Here is a 17,756-nt window from a genome sequence, read left to right as displayed (position 1 = left end):
GGGCACAGGCCCAGGTTGTGCGCTCGATCCCCAGTAGGGGGCGTGCAGGAGGCAGCCGATCAATAATTCTCTCTCATCTTTGATGTTTCTATCCTTTCTCTTCCTTTCCCTTCCTCTCTGAAATCAATACAAATATTTTTGTAAAAATTAGTTCTTAAAAGTCACTAAATGAATAAATAAGAATAAGCAAACAAACAAAAAAACTGAGAGGAAAGAGAATCTGATTTCCAGAGGTGGCACACTACAATATTTTAAATAATCAGTGTTCAAGAAAAAGTCATGAGACTGTGAACGAAAGAAGCCACCTGCTAACCTGACAAGCTCAGGGGAGGCCTGTGTGGCAGTCTTGAAAACTCAGAGACCTAAAGTAACCACAAAAGATGGTCTGAAAATTAAATATTTAACTACCAACAGGTTATAGTGGGCAGTCATGTCCTAGGCCGATATTTTCCCTGACAACGATCAACTTAGATCTTCTTTCCTGAGCCCATTTGCCTTTTTGCCTCTAAGATAACATATCTGTGAGATGTCTGGGTAACTTGTAACTTCCTTCTTTTTCTGGAGCCCCTGGGGCACAACCAAATGTGGTAGGCGCCAGGACAGATACTTCAAATTCCTTCATTATCATGTTAATTGTTCCTGTACCCACCTAAGTATATGTCCATCATTTTACTTTTTATCCAATCCCAGGCGTTTCCCACCGTTTGACTTTATCCCACCTCCTTAATCCGTCACCAATGAATTTCATGTAGCCCACCTATGTCCCTCCTTTGATGGCAATGTATAAACACAGATGTAACCCGCCATTCTTCGGAGCATTATCTCAATTCATTGAGGTTCTGCTTCCCGGCATATGTCGACAGTTTGGCTCAAATAAACTCACTAAAATTCTTTACAGGTTTCAATGTTTTTTTTTTTTCGTTAACAAGACATATAAGGACAGCGTGGTTCCGTATACAGAAAAAAAAAAAAAAATCAACAGAAAATGACCCTTTGGAAACCTAAGTTAGAGTCAGACTAATAAAACAAAGACATTAAATCAACTATTTTAAACATGTTCAAAGAACTAAGGAAGCCATGTCTAAGGAGCTAAGGATGTCTGAGATTGATTTCTCATCAAACAGAATATCAACAAAGAAACAAAAATTATACAAGAGGAACCAGACAGAAATTTTGGAGTTGGAAAGTACAATAACTGAAACCATCAAGCATGCCAACAAATGCATAACAGGAATCCCAGAGAGGAGAAAAAGAAGGGGGAAGAAATAATATTTTAAGAAATAATAGCCAAAACCCCCAAATTTCATGAAAAAACAATGTGTATATCCCAAAAACTCAACAAACTCCAAGTAGGAAAAAAATCAGTGATTCACATCTAGAAATGTCATAATCAAACTGTTGAAAGACAAAGAATCTTAAGAGCAGCAACAGAGAAGAAACTCAGCATGTACAAGAGATACTCAACTGATTTCTCACTGGTAACCTAGGAGACCAGAAGGCAAGAGAATGACATTTGAAGTGCTAAAGAAAAAGACTGTGAAACAAGAATTCTATATACAGCAAAACCATCCTGCAAAACTGAAGCCAATATTAAGACATTCCAAGATAAACAAGCACAGAGAATTCATTACAACCAGACTTGCCTTACAAGAAATATAAAAGAAGTCCTTCAGGCTGTAATGAAGGACACTAGGCAGCAAATCCAATCCACAGGCAAAAAGAACACCAGTAAGGATAATTATATAAATAAAGATAAAAGGCAAAATCAGCATACCTTTGTTTCTAACTCTTCATTTCTCCGGACTGTGGTAAGTACAAAACTGATCCACCCCAAGATTTCCAAGCACTAATTCCTAGAATCTCTGCATATAATCACTTTACATGACAAAAGGGACTTTAAAAATATGATAAATTAAGAAAGTTTAAATGGGAAGATTATCCTGGATTATTGGTTGGACTCCACACAGTCATAGTGGTCCTTGTAATGACAGAACATCAGGGAAGGAAAGTGTCAGAGGGATGCTGCACCAGAAAGGCGTGACTAGTCACTGTTAGCTTTGCACATGGAAGGGGGGGGGGAGTAATTCCATGGAGTGGATGAATGCAGGAAGCTTCTAGAAAGTGGAAAAGGCAAGAAAATGGGTTCTCCTCCTGAACCTTCAGAAGGAACACAGCAATGCTGACACTTTGATTGTAGCCCAGATAAACTAATTTCAGATTTCTTACTTCCAAAACTGTAAGATAATAAACTTAAGTTGTTTTAAGCTACCACATTTGTGGGATTCTGTTAGAGCAGTATGTAGGAACTATTTAAGACCACCCCAGTTTCCTACCATCAACAAATCAACAAAGGACAAGTGCTGGCTCGGATGTGGAGGAAAGGGAACCCTAGTGCACTGCTGGTGGGAATGCAGACTGGTGCAGCCACTGTGGAGAACAGTATGGAGTTTCCTTAAAAAATTAAATATGGAACTGCTAGTGATCCCACTTCTAGGATTATATCCTAAGAAACACAAAGCACCAATCAGAAAGAATGCATGCACCCCTATGTTCATAGCAGCACAACTTACAATAGCTAAGATCTGGAAACAGCCCAAGTACCCCTCAGTAGAAGAGTGAATAAAGCAGCTGTGGTACATTTACACCATGGAATACTATGTAGCAGTAAAAAAAAGGATCTCTTACCCTCTGAGACAGCATGGAGGGACCTGGAGAGTATCATGCTAAGTGAAGTCAGTCAGTCAGAGAAAGACAAGTATCACATGATCTCACTCATATGTGGAATCTAAGTAACAAAATAAACTGATGAAGGGAGTGGATCCAGAGACATAGAAGCATGGAACAGAGTGAGGAATCTCAGAGGAAATATCTAACCCAGCTGGCATGGCTCAGTGGTTGGGCATTGACCAGGAGATCATGGTTCAATTCTAGGTCGGAGCACATGATTCCAGTCAGGGCACATGCTGGGTTGTGGGCTCGAACCCCAGTAGGGGACGTGCAGGAGGCAGCCGATCAATGATTCTCTCTTATCATTGATGTTTCTATCTTTCTCTTCCTCTCTGAAATCAATAAAAATATATTTTAAAAGATCTAACACAAAAGATAGCAATAAAGAAATGAGGAACAAAAAGAGACATAATACACATAAAACACAAATATAAAATGGCAGGTGTAATCCTACCTTATGTGTAATTACATTGAATATACATGAATGAACAAACCAGTTAAAAGGCAGACATGAGCAGAACAGATTAAAAAAAAAACAGACTTCATCACAATTAAACAAAAACAGTAAAAAGACAACCTACAGAATGAGAAAAGTATCTGCAAATCATACATCTGACAAGGGTCTAGTATACAGAATACACAAAGAGCCCAACAAGGTAACTATGCCAATTACAAAGTGGGCCAAGCTTTCAATAGACATTGCCCCAAAGAAGATATACAAATGGCCAATTCAGCTGAGTTTGTAAAAGGACAGCATCTGGGGAGCAAAAAAAAGGACAATGATATAAAAAGGGGGAAGAAGAGGCTGTGGGGAAATGATAGGTGGGGAGGGGGAGTGGAGAATTACTAGAAACGGTTGGGCAAGGTGGTTTTGGAAAGTGTCCACTCTATGGTTTGGCAGCATTGCTTTATTTGACAAAGACTCAGCACTGGGGCTGGGGCGCCGTTAGGGACTGCAGGGAGAAGCCAGGCTAAGGGTTAGGAAGCCTCTTAGCACAAGGGTCAGGCAAGCCTTCTGCGCCGCATGGGAGTTCACAGTTCTCTGTAACCTGCCCAAGCAAGGCCGGCAGCTAGCGAAGTGGGGAAGCGCAAGGCGTGGCGGAGTTCAGAAACACAGTCCTGCGCTGTCTCTGCAGATGGTTTCTACTGTCCGCCCCTCCTTGTTTCAGAGCTTACCCTCCTGCCTTCCCTACCTGTCAAGGTCAGCTCAATCTGTGGTTCCCATCCTTCAGGGTCAGAAATCTGACCTAACAACAAGGGTTCCCACAGCTCTGGCCTCCTTCTTTTCTGTGATCACAGCCCTGCCAGGTCAGAAATGCTCTTGGTCCTGTAATAAAAATATAAAATAAAAATGGCCAATTAGCACTTGATAAGATGCTTAATACCATCAGTCATTAGGGGAATGCAAATTAAAACACAATGATATACCACTTCACATCCACTAGGATGGCTATAATCAAAATGACAGTGAGAAATGCTGGTGAAGATATGGAGAAACTGGTAGCATCTGAATCAGTATTTCCACTGCTAGGTAAATACCAAAGAGAACTGAAAATATATAAACACACAAAAAAAATGTGTGCACTAACACTGGATGTGGCATTATTTATAAGAACTAAAAAGTAAAAATTCACCTTAGCCGGTTTGGCTCAGTGGATAGAGCTTCGGTCCATAGATTGAAGGGTCATGGGTTTGATTCCAGTCAAGGACACATACCTCGGTTACAGGCTTGATCCCTGGCCTCAGTTGGGGTGCATGGGAAAGGTAACCAATCAATGTGTCGCTCTCACATCAATGTTTCTCTCTTTTCTTTCCCCCTCCCTTCCACTCTCCCTAAAAATCAATGAAAAATATCCTCTGGTGAGGATTATCAACAACAATAAAAGTAAAAACTTCAACATTACAACTGCTTGAATTTCTTTTTAATTGTAAAATTATTTTGAAACTAGAGACCCAGTGCATGGATTTGTGCACTGGTGGGGTCCTTCGGCCTGGCCTGTGGTGATCGGGCTAAAACCAGTTTTCTGACATCCTGATCCCAGATTGTGAGAGGGCACAGGCCAGGCTGAGGGACCCCACTGGTACACGATCTGGGCCAGGAGGGACCTCGAGAGGGCTCCAGGGCGTGTCTGGCCCCCCACGGCCAGACCCCAGCAGCAAGCTAACCTATGGGTCAGAGCGTCTGCCCCCTGGTGGTCAGTGCATATCATAGCAACTGGCCAAACGGTTGAATGAGTGGTCAGACACTTAGCATATTAGGCTTTTATTATATAGGATGTCAAATAACATTAAAGAGCCCTAGCCAGTTTGGCTCAGCGGACAGAGCACAGGCCTGTGGACTGAAAGGTCCCAGGTTTGATGCTGGTCAAGGGCACATGCCTGGGTTGTGGGCTCGATCCCCAGTAGGGGGTGTGCAGGAGGCAGCTGATCAATGATTCTCTCATCATTGATGCTTCTATCTCTCTCACCCTCTTCCTTCCTCTCTGAAATCAATAATATATTTTTTTTAATTGGCAAAACATGAAAAAGTTACAAAACTAAGTGTTAAACAAATTAATAGGGGGAAAAACTAAGCAAAGGTGAATCACATATGTACCTAAAAGGTCTTATCCACACAATATTTTAACTTTTTTGTCAACTGTCTGTGGGTAAACTAGTAACGGCTACGCATGTCGGTATATCATCCTTTGAAACTCACTACCAGTATTATTCTGTCAGCATTCCACTCACCTGAGAGCACAGAATCAACATCGTACTTTATCGATATCTGGCACTCTGCTATTTCCTTTATCCCTATGGGTGCAAGATTAGATAGCTTAAGATTTTTCTTGTTTCTTGAGGTAGGCTTCTATTGCTATGAATTTCCCTCCCAGGACTACTTTAGCTGTATCTCATAGATTTTGGGTCATTGTGTTCTCATTTTCATTTATATCAAAGTATCCTTTGATTTCTTCCTTGATCACACTGTCAACATTGTTTACTAACCTATTATTTTCCCTCCGTGTATTTGTGCATTTTCCCATTATTTTTTGTTATAGTGGTGGTGGCTGTAATTGATTTCTAGTTTTATACCATTGTGGTCAGAGAAGATGTTAGATATGATTTCAATCTTCTGAAATTTATTGAGACTTGTCTTGTGGCCTAATGTAGTCAATCCTGGAAAATGTTCCATGTGCACTTGAAAAAAAAAGTGTCTTTTGCTGCTTTGGGGTAAAAGGTTCTAAGCACTTCAATTAAAGCCACTATTTCCTTGCTAATTTTCTATCTGAAAAAAAGCTACCCATTGATGTCAATGCAGTGTTAAAGTCCCCTTCTATGAGGGGTAGGGGAGGTAGAAGAAGGTAATGGGAGGTTAAATGGTGATGAAAGGAGACTTGACTTGGGATGGTGAACACAATACAATATAAAGATAATGTATTAAAAACTATATATCTGCCCTAACCGGTTTGGCTCAGTGGATGGAGCGTCGGCCTGCGGACTCAAGGGTCCCAGGTTTGATTCTGGTCAGGGGCATGTGCCTTGGTTGCGGGCACATCCCCAGTAGGGGGTGTGCAGGAGGCAGCTAATTGATGTTTCTCCCTCATCGATGTTTCTAACTCTCTATCCTTCTCCCTTCCTCTCTGTGAAAAATCAATAAAATATATATTAAAACAAAAAACTATACATCTGAAACCTATATAATTTTATTAATTAATATCACACCAGTAAACTCAATTAAAAACAATAAAGTCCCCTTCTATGACTGTATTACTGTTGATCTTTTTCTTTATCTCCATCAATATTATATTTATTTATTTAGGTGCTCCTATATCGAATGCAATTGTTAACAATTATGCATTTGCTTGTTAAACTGATCCCTTTGTCATTATGTAATGACCTTCTTTGTCTCCCATTGTAGGCTCTGTTATAAAGTCTATTTTGTCTGATATAAGTATTCTTACCCAAGTTTTATGTTTATTTGCATTTGCATGAAATATCTTTTAACATCTCTTTACTTTCAATTTGTGTGCCTTTCATTCTGAGGTGGGTCTCTTGTAGACAACATATATATGGGTCTTGTTTTCTTATCCATTCAGCTACCCTACATATTTTTTAAAAAAATATTTTTATTGATTCCAGAGAGGAAAGGAGAGGGAGAGATAGAAACATCAATGATGAAAATCATTGATCAGCTGCTTCCTGCATGTCCCCTACTGGGGACCAAGCCTGCAACCAGGCATGTGCCCTGACCAGGAATTGAACCCTAACCTCCTGGTTTATAGGTTGAAGCTCAACCACTGAGCACACTGGCCTAACCTACATATTTTGACTACACTTAATCCATTTACATTTAAAGTGATATTGATAGGTATGTAGTTATTGCCATTTTATTATTCATAGTAGAGGCCCAGTGCATGAATTCGTGCACTGGTGGGGGCGTGGCCTGCGGGGATCGACCGCTGTGGGAGCGCCGCTCATCCCAGTCAACTGAGCGGATGCTGAATGAGGAAATTAGTCTGAGCTGATATTTTGGGGTAATGTCTTGGGTAAAGGCGTGTTCTGTGTCCTGGAGGAATCTGGCGGAGAGCTTTGCACCCCAAAGCCACTCGATGAATGTCCTTGATGTGTGATGCCAGGTCGGTGACACCATCGAGGATGTTCAGGGCAGGATCCTCAGCCATCAAGACAACCTCCCCGGGGGTCTACAGTCATGTCCTCTCTTGCCATCTGCCTATGCCAACTCCCCGTGCTCTTTCTAGAACACACCTTAGAGGGCCTGTATCAGCTGGTGGGGTTAGGCCAGAGTCTGGATCATCTCAGGTATTTGATAGGTGCAGAGACTCAGCCTCACCCTGGGCCTGCTAGTGGCCACTGTGCACTGACCACCAGGGGGCAGCTCCTGCATTGAGCGTCTGCTCCCTGGTGGTCAGTGCGTGTCATAGTGACTGGTTGATCTGGTCATTCTGCCATTCGGTCACTGGGCTTTTATATATATATAGATTTATGTTCCTTTCCTTTTATTTCTTCTTAATGAAGTCCCTTTAACATTTCTGTAATTTTGATTTGGTGGTTAGAACTTCTTTAGTCTTTTCTTGTCTGGAAGCTTTATTTCTCTTTCACTTTTACATGGCAGCCTCTATCGTTGAGTAGTTTTGGTTGTAGGACCTTGATTTTCATCACTTTTAACATTTTTTTCCAGTCTCTTCTGGCCTGAAATGTTTCTGTTGAGAAATCAGCTGACAGTCTTCTGGGAGCTTCCTTGTAGGTAACTATCTTACTCTTGCTACTTTTAAGGTTCTCACTTTGTCTTTAACCTTTGCTTTTTTAATTATGATATGTCTTTTTTTATTTTAATCCTCAACCAAGGATATTTTTCCATTGATTTTCAGAGAGAGAAGAGGGGAAAGAGGAGAGGGAGAGAGGGAGAGAGAAAGGGAAGGAGGGAGGGAGGGGGAGGGGGGGAGAGAGGGAGGGGGGAGAGAGAGAGAGGGAGAGGGAGAGAGAGAGAGAGAGAGAGAGAGAGAGAGAGAGAGAGCATCAATGTAAGAGAGACACAACTGGTTGCTGGGAATCAAGGCACATGCCCTTGACCAGAATCAAACCCATGATGACGCTTCAGTCCATAGGCCCATGCTCTAACCAGCCAGGGCAATTATGATGTGTCTTGGGGCCTTTGAGGTTCAACCTGTTTGAGACTCTCTGTGATTCCTGGACTTGCATGTGTTTTTCCTTAACCAGGTTAGGGAAGTTTTCAGTCATTATTTCTTCAAATAGGTTAACAACCATTTGCTCTATTCTCTTCTCCTTCTGTTACTCCTCTAATGTGAACGTTGTTATGCTTAATGTCCCAGAGGTCCCTAAAATTATCCTCATTTTAAAAAATTTTTGCTTTTTGCTCTCTGGTTGGGTGTTTTCTACCTTATCTTCCGAATCATTGATTTGATCCTCTGCTTCATCTAATGTAATGTTGATTCCCCCCAGAGTATTCATTTCAATTCTTTTATTCTTCATTTCTGACTGGTTCTCTTTTATGGTTTCTTATGCTTACTACCTTGAAGTTCTCACTGAGTTCATCTATTCTTCCCTTAAGTTCTTTGAGTACCCTTACTACCAGTATTTTGAACTCTGTCTCTGGTAGATTGCTTGCCATCATTTCATTTAGTTCTTTGTCTGGAAATTTCTCATTTGGGCATGTTTCTTTGTCTCCCTAGTTTGGCTGTCTTTCGGTGTTTGTTTCTATGTATTAGATCTGTTACATCTGCCAGTCTTGGAAGGATGGCATTATGTAGTAGGTGTCCTGTGGGGCCCAGCGATACAGTCTCCCTGATCACCTGATTTGGGTGCTCCAGAAGTGTCCTTTGTATGGACTGTGTGTGCACTCATGTTTTAGTTGAGCCCTGATTGCTGTTGGCATATCAGTGGGAGAGACTGACCCTACGGCTGGCTGGGTGTGACCACAAGCAGAGCACATGAGCTGCTCTGCAGGGGCTGACCCCATGACACAGGATTCATCCCAGTGAGGTCTGGTGTCTACTGAGAGCAACCCTTTAGGTGTGCCACTGGTGGAGCTAATCTGGAGGTGCTCTGTTGTCTGAAGCTGACCACTGGGTGTGTTGGTTCTCGGGAGAGTCTTTGTTGCAGGTCAGTGTTAAGATACTACCTGTGACTGGCCTGGGGCTACCTGTTATTAGCTACAAAGTGATCTGCGGTTGGTAGCTGACTGTGCTGGGCCTGGATGCTCATGGCAAGGGCCATACTACGAACTGAGGCTGGCTGCCACTATCACTGGGCCTTGGGAAGGTCAGCAGAAAGCCAAGGCACCTGAGTTCTGCTGCCACCTGTTGGCTGCCCATAGGCTCAGCGGCTGACAGAGCCTCAGGCAGTATGCAAGTTGGGTTAGGCAGGTCTTAGGGAGTCTAAAGAGTAAAATGAGTGGTATCACCAGGTTAATACAGATTCAGATTTGGCACCAGTGCTGGGCCTGAGGTCACTTCACAAAAGTCTCAGGGTACACCGAGGTTGACAACCATCCACCCATTGGGGAGCACATGAGACTTGGTTGGAAAGTTCAAGGAATAATTAGGGGTGCTGCCTTTAACACTCCCCGAAGTCGGAATTCCTATAAACAGGGCAGGCGGCCTTCACACACTTCCCTTTTCTCAGAATGTCCTCCTTACAAACTTTCCAACCAAGTCTGGTGTGCTCCCCAACATCAGCCTAGTGCCTGTGGAACTTTGCAATGGGGAGGGCTCTCAGGGAGTCATCAGGGTAAAGCTGGTAGAGTCCACCAAGATAATGCAGGTTCAGATTTGGTCTCTTTGGGGGAGGGCTCAACACAGGGAATATGGCAGTATTTTGAACTCTTTATCTGGTAGATCCCTCTACCCCTTGCCCTGAAGCCAAACAATTCAGTTTCTCCCTGTATGTCTCTGGCACTCCTGCCGCACCTGAGCTTGACAAAATCCATCGAGAGTTTTTAAAGAAACACTGTAACATGGGGCAAGGCTGGCTGACACCAAAAGAGCTTCAGGCTGAGTTGGATAGGGCTGGATATAAGGGAGTCACCAGGGGGGAGCTAGTAGAGGTCACTAGGCTAATGCAGATCCAGATTTGGCTGTGTGGGGGAGGCTCAACACAAAAAAGATGGTACCTGTCAGCCATGCAGGAAGAAAGCCAATGCTGGCCATCCCTCCAGCCCTTGCTCTGAAGCCACACAGAGCAATTTCTCCCTGTATGTCTCTGGTGACCCCGAATGGTTCTTTAAAAGGACACCTGAGCCTGGCTGGTATGGCTCAGTGGTTGAGCACTGACCTATGAACCAGGAGGTCAGGGTTCGATTCCTGGTCAGGGCACATGCCCAGGTTGCAGGCTCAATCCCCAGTGTGGGGGAGGCAGGCGATCAGTCTCTCCCTCTTTCCCTTCCTCTTTGAAATCAATAAAAAAATATATTTTTTTTTAAAAGGACACCTGGGTTTCCAGAAGTTTTTAGTCTTACCAGGACAAACAGAATCCCTACTAGTTTTCATAGCTAGATGTCATGTGGGCTCCTCTTCCCGGCACTGGTGTTCCGAGCTGGGAAGCCCAGTGTGGGGCTAAGACACTCTCACTCCTTAGGGCAGTGGTCGGCAAACTCATTAGCCAACAGAGCCAAATATCAACAGTACAACGACTGAAATTTCTTTTGAGAGCCAAATTTTTAAAACTTAAACTTCTTTTTTTTATATATATTTTTTATTGATTTTTTACAGAGAGGAAGAGAGAGGGATAGAGAGTTAGAAACATCGATGAGAGAGAAACATCAATCAGCTGCCTCCTGCACACCCCCCACTGAGGATGTGCCCGCAACCAAGGTACATGCCCTTGACCGGAATCGAACCTGGGACCCTTGAGTCCACAGGCCGATGCTCTATCCACTGAGCCAAACCGGTTTCGGCTTAAACTTCTTCTTTTATTTTTTTGAAATATATTTTATTGATTTTTTACAGAGAGGAAGGGAGAGGAATAGAGAGCTAGAAACATTGATGAGAGAGAAACATCGATCAGCTGCCTCCTGCACACTTCCCACTGGGGATGTGCCCGCAACCAAGGTACACGCCCCTGACCAGAACCGAACCTGGGACCCTTCAGTCCACAGGCCGACACTCTATCCACCGAGCCAAACCGGTTAGGGCAAAACTTAAACTTCCTCTAATGCCACTTCTTCAAAATAGACTCGCCCAGGCCGAAAACCGACTTTTGTGCATGGGCCACGAAGTTTCAATCGCACTGTAGGTGCACACCCGCACGTGGTATTTTGTGGAAGAGCCACACTCAAGGGGCCAAAGAGCTGCATGTGGCTCACGAGCCGCGGTTTGCCGACCACGGCCTTAGTGCAACCTCTGCAGCTGAAATATTCCCTCTAATTTCTCAACCGCCCCTATGGGTGTGGGACCGCCCATTTCACATCTCTGCTCCTCCTAGCAATCTCAACATGGCTTCTTTACATTTTTAGTGATAGGACTTCTGTTCAATTAGTCTTCAGATGATTATCTAGATTGATTGTTTTATAATTTAATTGGTCATATATTAAAAAAAATACAAAAAAAATCTATGAAACCAAGAGCTGGTTCTTTGAAAAGATAAACAAGATTGATAAACCATTAGCCAGACTCATCAAGAAACAAAGAGAGAAGACACAAGTAATTAAAATCAGAAACGAAAGAGGTGAGGTAACAACTTTCACCACAGAAATACAAAAGATCATAAAAAAATACTATGAACAAGTATATGCCAACAAGCTGGATAATGTGGATGAAATGGACAAATTCCTAGAAAAATACCATCTCCTGAAACTGAAACAGGAAGAATCAGAAAGGCTGAATAGGCTAATAAATAAGTGATGAAATTGAAGCAGTAATCAAAAAACTCCTATAAAACAAAAGCCCCCATCCAACACCCTTTTTTTTAAAATAAAAACTCTCAGTAAAGTGGGAATAGAGGGATCATATCTCAACATAAAAACCATATGTGACAAACTTACAGCTAACATCATACTCAATGGGCAAAAACTGAAACCATTTCCCCTAAGAACAGGAACAAGACACGCATACCCACTTTCACCACTCCTGTTCAACATAGTACTGGAAGTCCTACCCATAGCGATCAGACAAGAAAAAAATAAAAGGCATCCAAATTGGAAAGGAGGAAGTAAAACTCATTATTCACAGATGACAAGATACTGTACAAAGAAAACGCTAAAGACTCTATAAAAAATATACTACATTTAGTAAGTGAATTCAGGAACACAGCAGTATACAAAATTAACAGCCAGAAATCCATGGCATTTTTATACACCAATAATGAATTCTCAGAAAGAGAAACTAAACAAATAATCCCATTTGCCATTGCAACAAAAAAATTATGATACTTAGGAATAAACTTAACCAAGGAAGTAAAAGACCTGTACTCGAAAAACTATAGGATGTTGAAAAAAGAGATACAGGAAGATATAAATAAGTAGAAGAATTTACTGTGTTCATGGGTTGGTAGAATCAACATCATAAAATGTCCATACTACTCAAAGCAATCTATAGCTTTAATGCAATCACTATTAAAATACCAATGGCATATTTCAAAGATCTAGAACAAAAAGTCCAAAAATGTATATGAAACCAAAAAAGATCCCGAATAGCTGCAGCAATATTGAGAAAGAAGAACAAAGTTGGAGGGATTACAATACCAGATATCAAGTTATGCTACAAAACCACTAAACTCAAACAGCCTGGTGCTGGCACAAGAACAGGCATATAGATCAATGGAACAGAACAGGACAATAGAGCCCAATGCATGGGAGAACGTATTTGTCAATGATACATCCAATAAGGGGTTAATTTCCAAAATATATAAGGAACTCATACAACTTAACAAAAGACAATCTTGATTTAAAAATGGGCAAAGGACCTAAATAGACACTTCTCCAAAGTGGACATACAGAAGGCCAAGAGACATATGAAAAAATGCTCAAAGTCACTAATCATCTGAGAGATGCAAATCAAATAGTGAGGTATTACCTCACATCTGTCAGAATGGCTATCATCAACAAATAACAAATGACAAGTGCTGGCGAGGATGTGGAGAAAAAGGAACCCTTGTGCACTGCTGGTGGGAATGCAGACTGGTGCAGCCACTGTGCAAAATGGAACTCCCATTTGACCCAGTGATCACACTCCTAGGAATGTATCCTAAGAAACCTGAAACACCAATCAGAATGAATATATGCACCCTTATGTTCATAGCAGCACAATTCACCATAGCTAAGATTTGGAAACAGCCCAAGTGCCCATCAGCAAATGAGAGGATAAAACACCTGTGGCACATCTACACAATGGAATTCTATGCCGCTGTGAAAAAGAAGGAATTCTTACCATTTGCAACAACATGGATTTACCTGAAGAGCATTATGCTAAGTGAAATAACCCAATCAGAGCAAGATAAATATCACATGATCTCATTCATATGTGGAATCTAATGAAATAAATTGATGAAAAAAACAGATTCAGACATAGAAGCACAGAACAGATTGTATAAGTTCAGAGGGAAGAGATAAAAAAAAAAAAAAAAAAAAGGTGGCGGCATAGGTAAACAAGCACTCACACTCTCCATCAACCACATCAAAATTACAATTAAACCACAAAACCACCATCATTCAGAACCACCTGAAATCTGGCTGAACAGAAGTCCTACAACTAAAGAATTAGAGAAGCCATACTGAGGCCAGTAGGAGGGGTGGAGGCATGAAATGATACCCACATATGGTGTGTGTTTTTTAAATTGGAAGGGATATCTTGGTTGTGGAAGTCTATGTGAGCAGCAAGGCGTCCCAGCCCTACACCAGACCCCTCAACCCAGGGTTCCAGTGCCAAGAAGAAAGTCCCCGTAACTTTGGGTTGTAGAAGAGGCGGAGATTGTGGCTGAGTGACAGGGAGGCTGCTGGAGATCCAGGCAGTTCCTCTAAAAGGGCTGGCACATGGACTTACTCGGACTCATCCCTCTGGACTCCAGAGCTGGGGCTGAGGCTTGAAAGGATCCAGGGACATATGGGAGGAACTACATTGTCTGGCATCAGGGCAAGAACTGGGAATGGAAGGGGGATAGCTTTCTTCCAGACAAAAATGAAAGCGGAGGTCATTGTTCCTATCCTGAGACCTCTCCCACCACAGAGCTGACTGACAGGCGCCATATCTGAGTTTCCATCAGCCTGGCTGACACTGTTCACCTGGCCCTGGTGACTCCCCAAGACCCAGACCTACCCAATTTTTAACCCCACCCAAATTGTCTTTCCATATAGTCTAATGGGAATAGACTATCCCATTTAAAATCTTTCAAACAAGCAACAGCTGACCCCAGCATGCCCCATACCTCTCAATAAGACATCCCAGGCCTGGTACTAGCAGCTTGCCTTAGTTAACAGCTTGGCCTCTCCTGGGCACCTCCAATCCCAACACAAGTAGCAGCCATCTGCAGCTTTTGCCGGGTGGCCCCAGGGAGGGCACAAGCAGTAGCTGACTTTGCACCGCCCTGGAGGTCACCGAGCCAGTGCACCCAGTGGTCAGCTTCAGATCATGCTATATTACACACGTACCACATCCACAAGCAAAACACTCAAGGGGAAGAGTTGGAGAACACCAAAGCCCCACTAAAGCAAGTCCTGCTCCATAGTGGTGTCTCCTGCACAGCAGCTCTTCCCCTGTAGTCACAGCTGAACCACACAGCCAATTGATCTGGGGTCAATCCCTCCCAGTGATGCCAATATCAAGCAAGGCTCAAATACAACAGGACAGTGCACAGAGGCCACATATGGGTGCTCCTAGAGCAGTGGTGGGCAAACTCATTAGTCCACAGAGCCAAATATCAACAGTACCATGATTGAAATCTCTTTTGAGAGCCAATTTTTTAAAACTTAAACTTCTTCTAATGCCACTTCTTCAAAATAGACTCACCCAGGCCATGGTATTTTGTGGAAGAGCCACACTCAAGGGGCTAAAGAGCCGCATGTGGCTCGCGAGCCGCAGTTGCCGACCACGGACCTAGAATGCCCAGCACAGGTGACAGGGGAAGCTGAGCAACTGGACCCTACTGGACACCTACAACACAAGGCCACTCCACCAATTCCAGGAGCTATAGCAGCTCTACCTAATACACAGAACAACCAAAGGAAAGCAGCCAAAATGCAGACACAAAGAAACATGTCACAAATGAAAGAACGGAAGAAATCTCCAGAAAAAGAACTAAATGAAATGGAAGCAAGCAAACTACCAGATACAGACTTCAAAACAAGTGACCATCAATGATATAAAAAAGGACCAGATAGAAATGAAGGATACATTAATTTAAATGAAGAATAATTTACAGGGAATCAACAGTAGAGCAGAGGACACAGAGAATCAAACCAGTCATCTGAAATATGAGGAAGCAAAAAACACTCAATCAGAACAGCAAAAATAAATAATAAAAAATAATTCAAAAATATGAATATAGCCCTAGCTAATTTGGCACAGTGGATAGAGCATTGGCCTGCAGACTGAAGGGTCCCGGGTTCGATTCTGGTCAAGATCACATGCCCGCATTGCAGGCTTGATCCCCAGTGTGGGACATACAGGAGGCAGCCAATCAATGATTCTCTTTCATCATTGATGTTCCTATCTCTCTCTACCTCTCCCTTCCTCTCTGAAATCAATTTAAAAAAATATTAAAAAAAATAAACATAGTGTAAGGAGCTTCTGGGAGAACTTCAAATGTACCAACATTCGCATCATAAGGGTGCCATAAGAAGAAGAGAGTGAACAATAAACTGAAAACCTATTTGAAAATATAATGACAGTGAACTTTCCTACCTGGTGAAAGAAATAGACTTACAAGTCCAGGAAGCACAGAGACCCAAACAAGAGAACCTAAAGAGGCCCACACCAAGACATATCACATTTAAATTGCCAAAGGTTAAAGACAAAGAGAGAATCTTAAAAGCAACAAGAGAAAAGCCGTTAGCTGCCTACATGGGAGTGCCCATACGACTGTCAGCCAATTTTTCAACAGAAACTTTGCAGGCCAGAAGGGAGTGGCAAGAAATATTCATAGTGGTGGAGAGCAAGGACCTACAACCAAGATTACTCTACCCAGCAAAGCTATCATTTAGAATTGAGAGTCAGATAAAGAGCTTCACAGACCAGAAAAAGCTAAAGGAGTTCATCACCACCAAATCGGTATGACATGAAGTGTCAAAAGATCTTTTTTAAGAAGAAAAAATATGAACAATAAAATGGCAATAAATACATATCTATCAACAACTGAATCTAAAAATCAAAATAAACAAACAAGGAATCTAATGAAAAAAATAAACTGATTAATAAAATAGAACCAGAGGCATGGAAACATGGAACAGACTGATGAATCTCAGAGGGAAGAGGGGGAGGAAGAATGGGGAGAGATTATCCAAAGATCTTATATGCATACTACAGGTCCAATGCACGAAACTTGTGCAAGGGGCTGGGCCCTCGCAGCCCCGCCCTCCTTGGCCGGCCCTGCAGCCCCAGCTTCGTCCAGAAGGTCGTCCGGATGATTGTTCTGCTGTTCGGTCTAGTTAGCATATTAGCTCTTTATTACATAGGAAGGATAGGCATTACCTATGGGGCAGGGCAGGAACCAGATGGGGAGGGACAATGGGGGAAGATGGGGGACATCTGTAATACTCTCAACAATAAAGAAAAAAAATAACCACTGAAAGTAAACTAGGGATTGCCCAGGGCTGAAAAGATAGAAGGATAGGGGGTAGGTGGAGGAAGGGGAGAGATGGGAGAATTTGGGGCTGATGGCAAAGGGTTCGAGGCATCTTTTTGATATAATGAAAATGTTCTAAAATTGACTGCAATGATGGTTGCATAACTCTAGAAATATTACTAAAAACTACCGGAATTATACTGGTACACTGCAAATGGTAAAGTATCCTAATAATAAAAGGCCAAGAGGTATCACGACCGAAACGACCAAACGAACGGTCACCATGAGGGGACCCCCACCTGGATCGGGGGCGTGGCCAGCCTTCAAACGCCAGCAGCCCCTAGCCCAGGCTGGCCAGCATCCCACAGGGTACCCCCGCCATGACTGGGGGCGTGGCCGGCCTTCAAACCATGGGCGGCCACTAGTCCAGGCTGGCCCAGTGCCCTAGAGGGGACCCCCACTATGATCGGGGGCGTGGCCAGCCTTCAAACCATGGGTGGCCCCTAGCCCAGGCTGGCCTAGCACCCCAGAGGGGGACCCCTGCCATGACTGGGGGCATGGCCAGCCTTCAAATCACCAGTGGCCCCTAGCCAGGGGAGGCCTCCTAGCCAAAGACGCCCGAGTCTGTTCTGGACCTAGGGCCGCGCTCTCCCCACGAGCGACTTGGAAGCCACCAGTGTCTAACTCCCAGTCTCCAGGAGGTTGAAGTGCGTCCACCATCGAACCATTCACAGTCTCAGTGCAGGCACAGTCCGTGGCTGACGGGGTGGAGGCCAGACCAAAACAAAACAGCAGAA

At 43.2% G+C, this 17,756-nt stretch overlaps 1 protein-coding gene across 1 annotated transcript in view; it reads right to left on the bottom strand.

Moving 5' to 3' along the window:
* Positions 1-17,756, bottom strand: part of MAP3K2 (mitogen-activated protein kinase kinase kinase 2) — a 106,521-nt gene that overhangs the window by 48,226 nt on the left and 40,539 nt on the right. The window contains exon 2 of the mRNA XM_054723174.1: positions 3,921-4,054. The gene's annotated coding sequence lies outside the window, so the exon portion shown is untranslated. The remainder of the gene's footprint in view (positions 1-3,920; positions 4,055-17,756) is intronic.

The sequence above is a fragment of the Eptesicus fuscus genome, chromosome 11 (genome assembly GCF_027574615.1).
Source record: "Eptesicus fuscus isolate TK198812 chromosome 11, DD_ASM_mEF_20220401, whole genome shotgun sequence".
Classification (NCBI taxonomy): Eukaryota; Metazoa; Chordata; class Mammalia; order Chiroptera; family Vespertilionidae; genus Eptesicus; species Eptesicus fuscus.
The sequence above is the reverse complement of the archived record's forward strand: the minus strand, read 5'-3'. Positions and strand labels throughout refer to the sequence as shown.